The sequence below is a fragment of the Salvelinus namaycush genome, unplaced genomic scaffold (genome assembly GCF_016432855.1).
Source record: "Salvelinus namaycush isolate Seneca unplaced genomic scaffold, SaNama_1.0 Scaffold2423, whole genome shotgun sequence".
NCBI classification, from domain to species: domain Eukaryota; kingdom Metazoa; phylum Chordata; class Actinopteri; order Salmoniformes; family Salmonidae; genus Salvelinus; species Salvelinus namaycush.
This window is the reverse complement of record NW_024059257.1, coordinates 27,501-38,527: the sequence shown is the minus strand read 5'-3', so window position 1 is coordinate 38,527 and position 11,027 is coordinate 27,501.

The following is an 11,027-nucleotide window of genomic DNA, read 5'->3' as shown; positions in this document are numbered from 1 at the left end:
GGGGTCTGGCACCTATGGCACTTATGAAAGGTTTAAAGTGCCAAGTGCCAAGTGCCAAGTGCCACAGGGCTCCAGGGGGGCAGTGCACACATAATGTTACCCCGGTCAGAGTGCCTCTTGCCCGGCATAGTATTTAATGTGTGTAGCCTATTATCCTGTATTAAAATGACCCAGTCAGGGGTCTGGCACCTATGGCACTTATGAAAGGTTTAAAGTGCCAAGTGCCAAGTGCCAAGTGCCACAGGGCTCCAGGGGGGCAGTGCACACATAATGTTACCCCGGTCAGAGTGCCTCTTGCCCGGCATAGTATTTAATGTGTGTAGCCTATTATCCTGTATTAAAATGACCCAGTCAGGGGTCTGGCACCTATGGCACTTATGAAAGGTTTAAAGTGCCAAGTGCCAAGTGCCAAGTGCCACAGGGCTCCAGGGGGGCAGTGCACACCTAATGTTACCCCGGTCAGAGTGCCTCTTGCCCGGCATAGTATTTAATGTGTGTAGCCTATTATCCTGTATTTAAAATGACCCAGTCAGGGGTCTGGCACCTATGGCACTTATGAAAGGTTTAAAGTGCCAAGTGCCAAGTGCCAAGTGCCACAGGGCTCCAGGGGGGCAGTGCACACCTAATGTTACCCCGGTCAGAGTGCCTCTTGCCCGGCATAGTATTTAATGTGTGTAGCCCTTTATCCTTTAAAAATGACCCAGTCAGGGGTCTGGCACCTATGGCACTTATGAAAGGTTTAAAGTGCCAAGTGCCAAGTGCCAAGTGCCACAGGGCTCCAGGGGGGCAGTGCACACCTAATGTTACCCCGGTCAGAGTGCCTCTTGCCCGGCATAGTATTTAATGTGTGTAGCCCTTTATCCTTTAAAAATGACCCAGTCAGGGGTCTGGCACCTATGGCACTTATGAAAGGTTTAAAGTGCCAAGTGCCAAGTGCCAAGTGCCACAGGGCTCCAGGGGGGCAGTGCACACATAATGTTACCCCGGTCAGAGTGCCTCTTGCCCGGCATAGTATTTAATGTGTGTAGCCCTTTATTCTTTAAAAATGACCCAGTCAGGGGTCTGGCACCTATGGCACTTATGAAAGGTTTAAAGTGCCAAGTGCCAAGTGCCAAGTGCCACAGGGCTCCAGGGGGGCAGTGCACACCTAATGTTACCCCGGTCAGAGTGCCTCTTGCCCGGCATAGTATTTAATGTGTGTAGCCCTTTATCCTTTAAAAATGACCCAGTCAGGGGTCTGGCACCTATGGCACTTATGAAAGGTTTAAAGTGCCAAGTGCCAAGTGCCAAGTGCCACAGGGCTCCAGGGGGGCAGTGCACACATAATGTTACCCCGGTCAGAGTGCCTCTTGCCCGGCATAGTATTTAATGTGTGTAGCCCTTTATTCTTTAAAAATGACCCAGTCAGGGGTCTGGCACCTATGGCACTTATGAAAGGTTTAAAGTGCCAAGTGCCAAGTGCCAAGTGCCACAGGGCTCCAGGGGGGCAGTGCACACCTAATGTTACCCCGGTCAGAGTGCCTCTTGCCCGGCATAGTATTTAATGTGTGTAGCCTATTATCCTGTATTTAAAATGACCCAGTCAGGGGTCTGGCACCTATGGCACTTATGAAAGGTTTAAAGTGCCAAGTGCCAAGTGCCAAGTGCCACAGGGCTCCAGGGGGGCAGTGCACACATAATGTTACCCCGGTCAGAGTGCCTCTTGCCCGGCATAGTATTTAATGTGTGTAGCCCTTTATTCTTTAAAAATGACCCAGTCAGGGGTCTGGCACCTATGGCACTTATGAAAGGTTTAAAGTGCCAAGTGCCAAGTGCCAAGTGCCACAGGGCTCCAGGGGGGCAGTGCACACCTAATGTTACCCCGGTCAGAGTGCCTCTTGCCCGGCATAGTATTTAATGTGTGTAGCCCTTTATCCTTTAAAAATGACCCAGTCAGGGGTCTGGCACCTATGGCACTTATGAAAGGTTTAAAGTGCCAAGTGCCAAGTGCCAAGTGCCACAGGGCTCCAGGGGGGCAGTGCACACCTAATGTTACCCCGGTCAGAGTGCCTCTTGCCCGGCATAGTATTTAATGTGTGTAGCCCTTTATTCTTTAAAAATGACCCAGTCAGGGGTCTGGCACCTATGGCACTTATGAAAGGTTTAAAGTGCCAAGTGCCAAGTGCCAAGTGCCACAGGGCTCCAGGGGGGCAGTGCACACCTAATGTTACCCCGGTCAGAGTGCCTCTTGCCCGGCATAGTATTTAATGTGTGTAGCCTATTATCCTGTATTTAAAATGACCCAGTCAGGGGTCTGGCACCTATGGCACTTATGAAAGGTTTAAAGTGCCAAGTGCCAAGTGCCAAGTGCCACAGGGCTCCAGGGGGGCAGTGCACACCTAATGTTACCCCGGTCAGAGTGCCTCTTGCCCGGCATAGTATTTAATGTGTGTAGCCCTTTATTCTTTAAAAATGACCCAGTCAGGGGTCTGGCACCTATGGCACTTATGAAAGGTTTAAAGTGCCAAGTGCCAAGTGCCAAGTGCCACAGGGCTCCAGGGGGGGGCAGTGCACACCTAATGTTACCCCGGTCAGAGTGCCTCTTGCCCGGCATATTTTTTTTTTTTTAAATAGCTTTAAAAATTACCCAGGCAGGGGTTTGGCACCTATGGCACCTGTGGCACTGCTGATGGAACTTACGACCTTCTTAGGGTTAGGGTTAGGGTTAGGGTTGGGGCGTTTGGCACTTGGTGAAGGGGCGTTTGACACTTGTGTAAGTGGCATTGTGGTATGTGGAAGTGGCATTGTGGTATGTGGAAGTGGCATTGTGGTATGTGGAAGTGGCATTGTGGTATGTGGAAGTGGTATTGTGGCATGTGGCATCTGAGCCTGTGGGCTCCAAGGGCAGTGCTCTATGAATTGAATCCCATTCAAGGTGCCTATTTTCCGGCATAACAATTCATGTCTATAGCCCTAAGCAGGGCATAGCTATGACACAGCCCCGCCCTTGCCCCGCCCGTGCCCCGCCCGTGCCCCGCTCGCGCCGCACCTGTATCCACACCTGGTGATAATTAGGCCATTGATTAGGCGACGGTTGGAAGCTAACAAACATACACACAGGAAGGCAGGAGAGAGAAGCTAGCTATGGACAGCAAACAAAAACGACATGACTGTGGACTTTGTACCAAGACGCATATTTCGCGGATAGACAAACATTTTAAGACTGTCCATGGACTTACACACGCATCTATGGAATGGAATCATGCCGTGCAATGTAGCCCGATTTCGGCTGAGACACAGCAGGCCTACCCAGGGGATTGTATGGAGCCTAACAACGGCGTTGGAAGTGAGTTGTCCGCAGAACAGCAGCTGAGTGGCGAGAGTGAGCAGTCAGCGGTGCAGTCAACCAGTCAGGCGACGGTGCAGTCAACCGGTGAACAATGCTCGGAACCGGGGGAGCAATGCAGCGTCATGTCGCCTTCCACCGATAGCGAAAGTGATGGAGGCGGCGGTGGTGTGCCGTCCACAACTGAAGGTTTGAGTGATGTCATTTTGAATGAATATGCTACCTATATTAAGGGTATTAACCCTTCAGTTAAAAGAATAGACAATAGTCACACCAGTCTGTCACGAGTACGGGAATTCCTCCGCATTATGTCCGAGGACAAATCCGATGAAGGCCTGTGTTTTCTGGACAACTACATGCGTGTGTATGAGTGGTACCGGACATGTGAAGGCCGTAGTTTGGCACCATCCACATTAAAACTATACCGATCAGATGTTAGAAGTTTCCTGAAATATCTTATTCAGTTCCGGCCGAATGGTCTGCAAGCTAAAGCCAGTGTAATTCGCAAATTGTTACTCTGCTTGGCAAAGATAGACAGGGATTCTAGGCAGAGCCTGGCAACGCACATGGCACAATTTCGCAGACGCTGCAGGGACGAGGTGCTCAGCGCTGCGGAGTTAAAACGATTTTTGGAGCTAAGCAATGCATCTATTCCTTCTGTTCTCAGCAGGCTGGAAGTCCGAGCCACCTCATCTGACAGACGCAGGTTTGCGGCTCTCATGTCCAGCCGGTTGGCGACTTTTAATGGAACTCGACGATCCCCAGTCACCATGTTCGGTGAGAGTGATTTCAATGAAATAACCAATGAAAGTGGGGTTTATCAAATGACTGTAGCAAGCCACAAAACTAACTACAGCTTCGGGGAGTGCAGAATTGTTATATCTGATGAGGAATACACTTGGCTTCAACGATTCCATCGGATCAGGCCTCATCTGAGTGGAATGACCCCAGACACAACACTCTTCTTTTTCACATGCTCTGGTAAACCATACGGTAATCTCTGTGATTGTGTGGGTAAGATTTTTGCAGAGTTTGGCATTGGAAGGAAAGTGACATTTGGTACAATTCGAAGAAGCATTGCCACATTAAACTTTAATCTTGGGTCGCTTACAGACCGTGGAACTGTGGCTGACCACATGTGTCACTCCCTGGAGACGCAGGCACGCTACTACCGTTCCCATAATTTGCCTCATAATGCAAGCCAGGCTCGGAGACTAATTGAGGGACAAATCAATCCATGAATAACTCTAAATAAATACAATATTTTTTGCAATTAATCCTTGTCTTTGTGTGTCATTTTCATTCGATTTCAATAGGAGCACCTAGTAACCCAAAAATAATACCAGGTGCACTCATTCGATTAGAATGGGAGCACCTGGTAACCCAAAAATAATACCAGGTGCACGGAGGGGAGGATGAGTACAGACATTTTATATAAAAGCTCCATAAATCCCTTAGGCCGGTGGCCACTGACTTGTGCCCGTAGTATGGTGCTCCCATATCGGGCATGGGTGTGGGCAGGCCCTTAAAAGTCATTTTCATTCGATTTCTGTAGCAGCACCTGGTAACCCAAACTAACATAAGGTGGTGTCAGTAGTGAGGATGCGGACAGACCTTTTATATAAAAGCTCCATAAATCCCTTAGGCCGGTGCCTACTGACTTGTGCCCGTAGTATGGTGCTCCCATAGCGGGCATGGGTGTCTGCAGGTCATTTAAATTCGTTTTCATTCGATTTAAATAGGGGCACCTGGTAACCCAAAAAGTGGGCACTCTGTCGTTTTTCCTGAGTAGTTCAACATAGAAAGTATTCAGACCTTATTTTTGAAAAGCTCCATAAATCCCTTAGGCCGGTGCCCACTGACTTGTGCCCATAGTATGGTGCTCCCATAGCGGGCATGGGTGTCTGCAGGTCATTTAAATTCATTTTCATTCGATTAGAATAGGAGCACCTGGTAACCCAAAAATAATACCAGGTGCACGGAGGGGAGGATGAGTACAGACATTTTATATAAAAGCTCCATAAATCCCTTAGGCCGGTGCCCACTGACTTGTGCCCATAGTATGGTGCTCCCATAGCGGGCATGGGTGTCTGCAGGTCATTTAAATTCATTTTCATTCGATTAGAATAGGAGCACCTGGTAACCCAAAAGAGGGCACTTAGCCGTTTTTCCTGAGTAGTTCAACATAGAATATTTTCGGACCTTTTTTGAAAAGCTCCATAAATCCCTCAGGCCGGCCCCCACTGACTTGTGCCCATAGTATGGTGCTCCCATAGCGGGCATGGGTGTCTGCAGGCCATTTAAAATCATTTTCATTCGATTTCAATAGCAGCACCTGGTAACCCAAACTAACATAAGGTGGTGTCAGTAGTGAGGATCGATTTCAATAGCAGCACCTGGTAACCCAAAAAGAGGGCACATAGCCGTTTTTCCTGAATAGTTCAACATAGAATATTTTCGGACTAATTTTGAAAAGCTCCATAAATCCCTTAGGCCGGTGCCTACTGACTTGGACCCCTACTATGGTGCTCCCATATCGGGCATGGGCGTGGGCAGGCCCTTAAAAGTCGTTTTCATTCGATTTCAATAGCGGCACCTGGTAACCCAAAAAGAGGGCACTCTGTCGTTTTTCCTGAATAGTTCAACATAGAATATTTTCGGACTTTTTTTGAAAAGCTCCATAAATCCCTTAGGCCGGTGCCTACTGACTTGGACCCCTACTATGGTGCTCCCATATCGGGCATGGGCGTGGGCAGGCCCTTAAAAGTCGTTTTCATTCGATTTCAATAGGGGCACCTGGTAACCCAAAAAGAGGGCACTCTGTCGTTTTTCCTGAATAATTCAACATAGAATATTTTCGGACTTTTTTTGAAAAGCTCCATAAATCCCTTAGGCCGGTGCCTACTGACTTGGACCCCTACTATGGTGCTCCCATATCGGGCATGGGCGTGGGCAGGCCCTTAAAAGTCATTTTCATTCGATTTCAATAGCGGCACCTGGTAACCCAAAAAGAGGGCACTCTGTCGTTTTTCCTGAATAGTTCAACATAGAATATTTTCGGACTTTTTTTGAAAAGCTCCATAAATCCCTTAGGCCGGTGCCTACTGACTTGGACCCCTACTATGGTGCTCCCATATCGGGCATGGGCGTGGGCAGGCCCTTAAAAGTCGTTTTCATTCGATTTCAATAGGGGCACCTGGTAACCCAAAAAGAGGGCACTCTGTCGTTTTTCCTGAATAATTCAACATAGAATATTTTCGGACTTTTTTTGAAAAGCTCCATAAATCCCTTAGGCCGGTGCCTACTGACTTGGACCCCTACTATGGTGCTCCCATATCGGGCATGGGCGTGGGCAGGCCCTTAAAAGTCATTTTCATTCGATTTCAATAGCGGCACCTGGTAACCCAAAAAGAGGGCACTCTGTCGTTTTTCCTGAATAGTTCAACATAGAATATTTTCGGACTTTTTTTGAAAAGCTCCATAAATCCCTTAGGCCGGTGCCTACTGACTTGGACCCCTACTATGGTGCTCCCATATCGGGCATGGGCGTGGGCAGGCCCTTAAAAGTCGTTTTCATTCGATTTCAATAGGGGCACCTGGTAACCCAAAAAGAGGGCACTCTGTCGTTTTTCCTGAATAATTCAACATAGAATATTTTCGGACTTTTTTTGAAAAGCTCCATAAATCCCTTAGGCCGGTGCCTACTGACTTGGACCCCTACTATGGTGCTCCCATATCGGGCATGGGCGTGGGCAGGCCCTTAAAAGTCATTTTCATTCGATTTCAATAGCGGCACCTGGTAACCCAAAAAGAGGGCACTCTGTCGTTTTTCCTGAATAGTTCAACATAGAATATTTTCGGACTTTTTTTGAAAAGCTCCATAAATCCCTTAGGCCGGTGCCTACTGACTTGGACCCCTACTATGGTGCTCCCATATCGGGCATGGGCGTGGGCAGGCCCTTAAAAGTCGTTTTCATTCGATTTCAATAGGGGCACCTGGTAACCCAAAAAGAGGGCACTCTGTCGTTTTTCCTGAATAATTCAACATAGAATATTTTCGGACTTTTTTTGAAAAGCTCCATAAATCCCTTAGGCCGGTGCCTACTGACTTGGACCCCTACTATGGTGCTCCCATATCGGGCATGGGCGTGGGCAGGCCCTTAAAAGTCATTTTCATTCGATTTCAATAGCGGCACCTGGTAACCCAAAAAGAGGGCACTCTGTCGTTTTTCCTGAATAGTTCAACATAGAATATTTTCGGACTTTTTTTGAAAAGCTCCATAAATCCCTTAGGCCGGTGCCTACTGACTTGGACCCCTACTATGGTGCTCCCATATCGGGCATGGGCGTGGGCAGGCCCTTAAAAGTCGTTTTCATTCGATTTCAATAGGGGCACCTGGTAACCCAAAAAGAGGGCACTCTGTCGTTTTTCCTGAATAATTCAACATAGAATATTTTCGGACTTTTTTTGAAAAGCTCCATAAATCCCTTAGGCCGGTGCCTACTGACTTGGACCCCTACTATGGTGCTCCCATATCGGGCATGGGCGTGGGCAGGCCCTTAAAAGTCATTTTCATTCGATTTCAATAGCGGCACCTGGTAACCCAAAAAGAGGGCACTCTGTCGTTTTTCCTGAATAGTTCAACATAGAATATTTTCGGACTTTTTTTGAAAAGCTCCATAAATCCCTTAGGCCGGTGCCTACTGACTTGGACCCCTACTATGGTGCTCCCATATCGGGCATGGGCGTGGGCAGGCCCTTAAAAGTCGTTTTCATTCGATTTCAATAGGGGCACCTGGTAACCCAAAAAGAGGGCACTCTGTCGTTTTTCCTGAATAATTCAACATAGAATATTTTCGGACTTTTTTGAAAAGCTCCATAAATCCCTTAGGCCGGTGCCTACTGACTTGGACCCCTACTATGGTGCTCCCATATCGGGCATGGGCGTGGGCAGGCCCTTAAAAGTCATTTTCATTCGATTAGAATAGGAGCACCTGGTAACCCAAAAGAGGGCACTTAGCCGTTTTTCCTGAGTAGTTCAACATAGAATATTTTCGGACCTTTTTTGAAAAGCTCCATAAATCCCTCAGGCCGGCCCCCACTGACTTGTGCCCATAGTATGGTGCTCCCATAGCGGGCATGGGTGTCTGCAGGCCATTTAAAATCATTTTCATTCGATTTCAATAGCAGCACCTGGTAACCCAAACTAACATAAGGTGGTGTCAGTAGTGAGGATCGATTTCAATAGCAGCACCTGGTAACCCAAAAAGAGGGCACATAGCCGTTTTTCCTGAATAGTTCAACATAGAATATTTTCGGACTAATTTTGAAAAGCTCCATAAATCCCTTAGGCCGGTGCCTACTGACTTGGACCCCTACTATGGTGCTCCCATATCGGGCATGGGCGTGGGCAGGCCCTTAAAAGTCATTTTCATTCGATTTCAATAGGGGCACCTGGTAACCCAAAAAGAGGGCACTCTGTCGTTTTTCCTGAATAGTTCAACATAGAATATTTTCGGACTTTTTTTGAAAAGCTCCATAAATCCCTTAGGCCGGTGCCTACTGACTTGGACCCCTACTATGGTGCTCCCATATCGGGCATGGGCGTGGGCAGGCCCTTAAAAGTCGTTTTCATTCGATTTCAATAGGGGCACCTGGTAACCCAAAAAGAGGGCACTCTGTCGTTTTTCCTGAATAATTCAACATAGAATATTTTCGGACTTTTTTTGAAAAGCTCCATAAATCCCTTAGGCCGGTGCCTACTGACTTGGACCCCTACTATGGTGCTCCCATATCGGGCATGGGCGTGGGCAGGCCCTTAAAAGTCATTTTCATTCGATTTCAATAGCGGCACCTGGTAACCCAAAAAGAGGGCACTCTGTCGTTTTTCCTGAATAGTTCAACATAGAATATTTTCGGACTTTTTTTGAAAAGCTCCATAAATCCCTTAGGCCGGTGCCTACTGACTTGGACCCCTACTATGGTGCTCCCATATCGGGCATGGGCGTGGGCAGGCCCTTAAAAGTCGTTTTCATTCGATTTCAATAGCGGCACCTGGTAACCCAAAAAGAGGGCACTCTGTCGTTTTTCCTGAATAGTTCAACATAGAATATTTTCGGACTTTTTTTGAAAAGCTCCATAAATCCCTTAGGCCGGTGCCTACTGACTTGGACCCCTACTATGGTGCTCCCATATCGGGCATGGGCGTGGGCAGGCCCTTAAAAGTCGTTTTCATTCGATTTCAATAGGGGCACCTGGTAACCCAAAAAGAGGGCACTCTGTCGTTTTTCCTGAATAATTCAACATAGAATATTTTCGGACTTTTTTTGAAAAGCTCCATAAATCCCTTAGGCCGGTGCCTACTGACTTGGACCCCTACTATGGTGCTCCCATATCGGGCATGGGCGTGGGCAGGCCCTTAAAAGTCATTTTCATTCGATTTCAATAGCGGCACCTGGTAACCCAAAAAGAGGGCACTCTGTCGTTTTTCCTGAATAATTCAACATAGAATATTTTCGGACTTTTTTTGAAAAGCTCCATAAATCCCTTAGGCCGGTGCCTACTGACTTGGACCCCTACTATGGTGCTCCCATATCGGGCATGGGCGTGGGCAGGCCCTTAAAAGTCATTTTCATTCGATTTCAATAGCGGCACCTGGTAACCCAAAAAGAGGGCACTCTGTCGTTTTTCCTGAATAGTTCAACATAGAATATTTTCGGACTTTTTTTGAAAAGCTCCATAAATCCCTTAGGCCGGTGCCTACTGACTTGGACCCCTACTATGGTGCTCCCATATCGGGCATGGGTGTGGGCAGGCCCTTAAAAGTCATTTTCATTCGATTTCAATAGCGGCACCTGGTAACCCAAAAAGAGGGCACTCTGTCGTTTTTCCTGAATAGTTCAACATAGAATATTTTCGGACTAATTTTGAAAAGCTCCATAAATCCCTTAGGCCGGTGCCTACTGACTTGGACCCCTACTATGGTGCTCCCATATCGGGCATGGGTGTGGGCAGGCCCTTAAAAGTCGTTTTCATTCGATTTCAATAGCGGCACCTGGTAACCCAAAAAGAGGGCACTCTGTCGTTTTTCCTGAATAATTCAACATAGAATATTTTCGGACTTTTTTTGAAAAGCTCCATAAATCCCTTAGGCCGGTGGCCACTGACTTGTGCCCGTAGTATGGTGCTCCCATATCGGGCATGGGTGTGGGCAGGCCCTTAAAAGTCATTTTCATTCGATTTCTGTAGCAGCACCTGGTAACCCAAACTAACATAAGGTGGTGTCAGTAGTGAGGATGCGGACAGACCTTTTATATAAAAGCTCCATAAATCCCTTAGGCCGGTGCCTACTGACTTGTGCCCGTAGTATGGTGCTCCCATAGCGGGCATGGGTGTCTGCAGGTCATTTAAATTCGTTTTCATTCGATTTAAATAGGGGCACCTGGTAACCCAAAAAGTGGGCACTCTGTCGTTTTTCCTGAGTAGTTCAACATAGAAAGTATTCAGACCTTATTTTTGAAAAGCTCCATAAATCCCTTAGGCCGGTGCCCACTGACTTGTGCCCATAGTATGGTGCTCCCATAGCGGGCATGGGTGTCTGCAGGTCATTTAAATTCATTTTCATTCGATTAGAATAGGAGCACCTGGTAACCCAAAAATAATACCAGGTGCACGGAGGGGAGGATGAGTACAGACATTTTA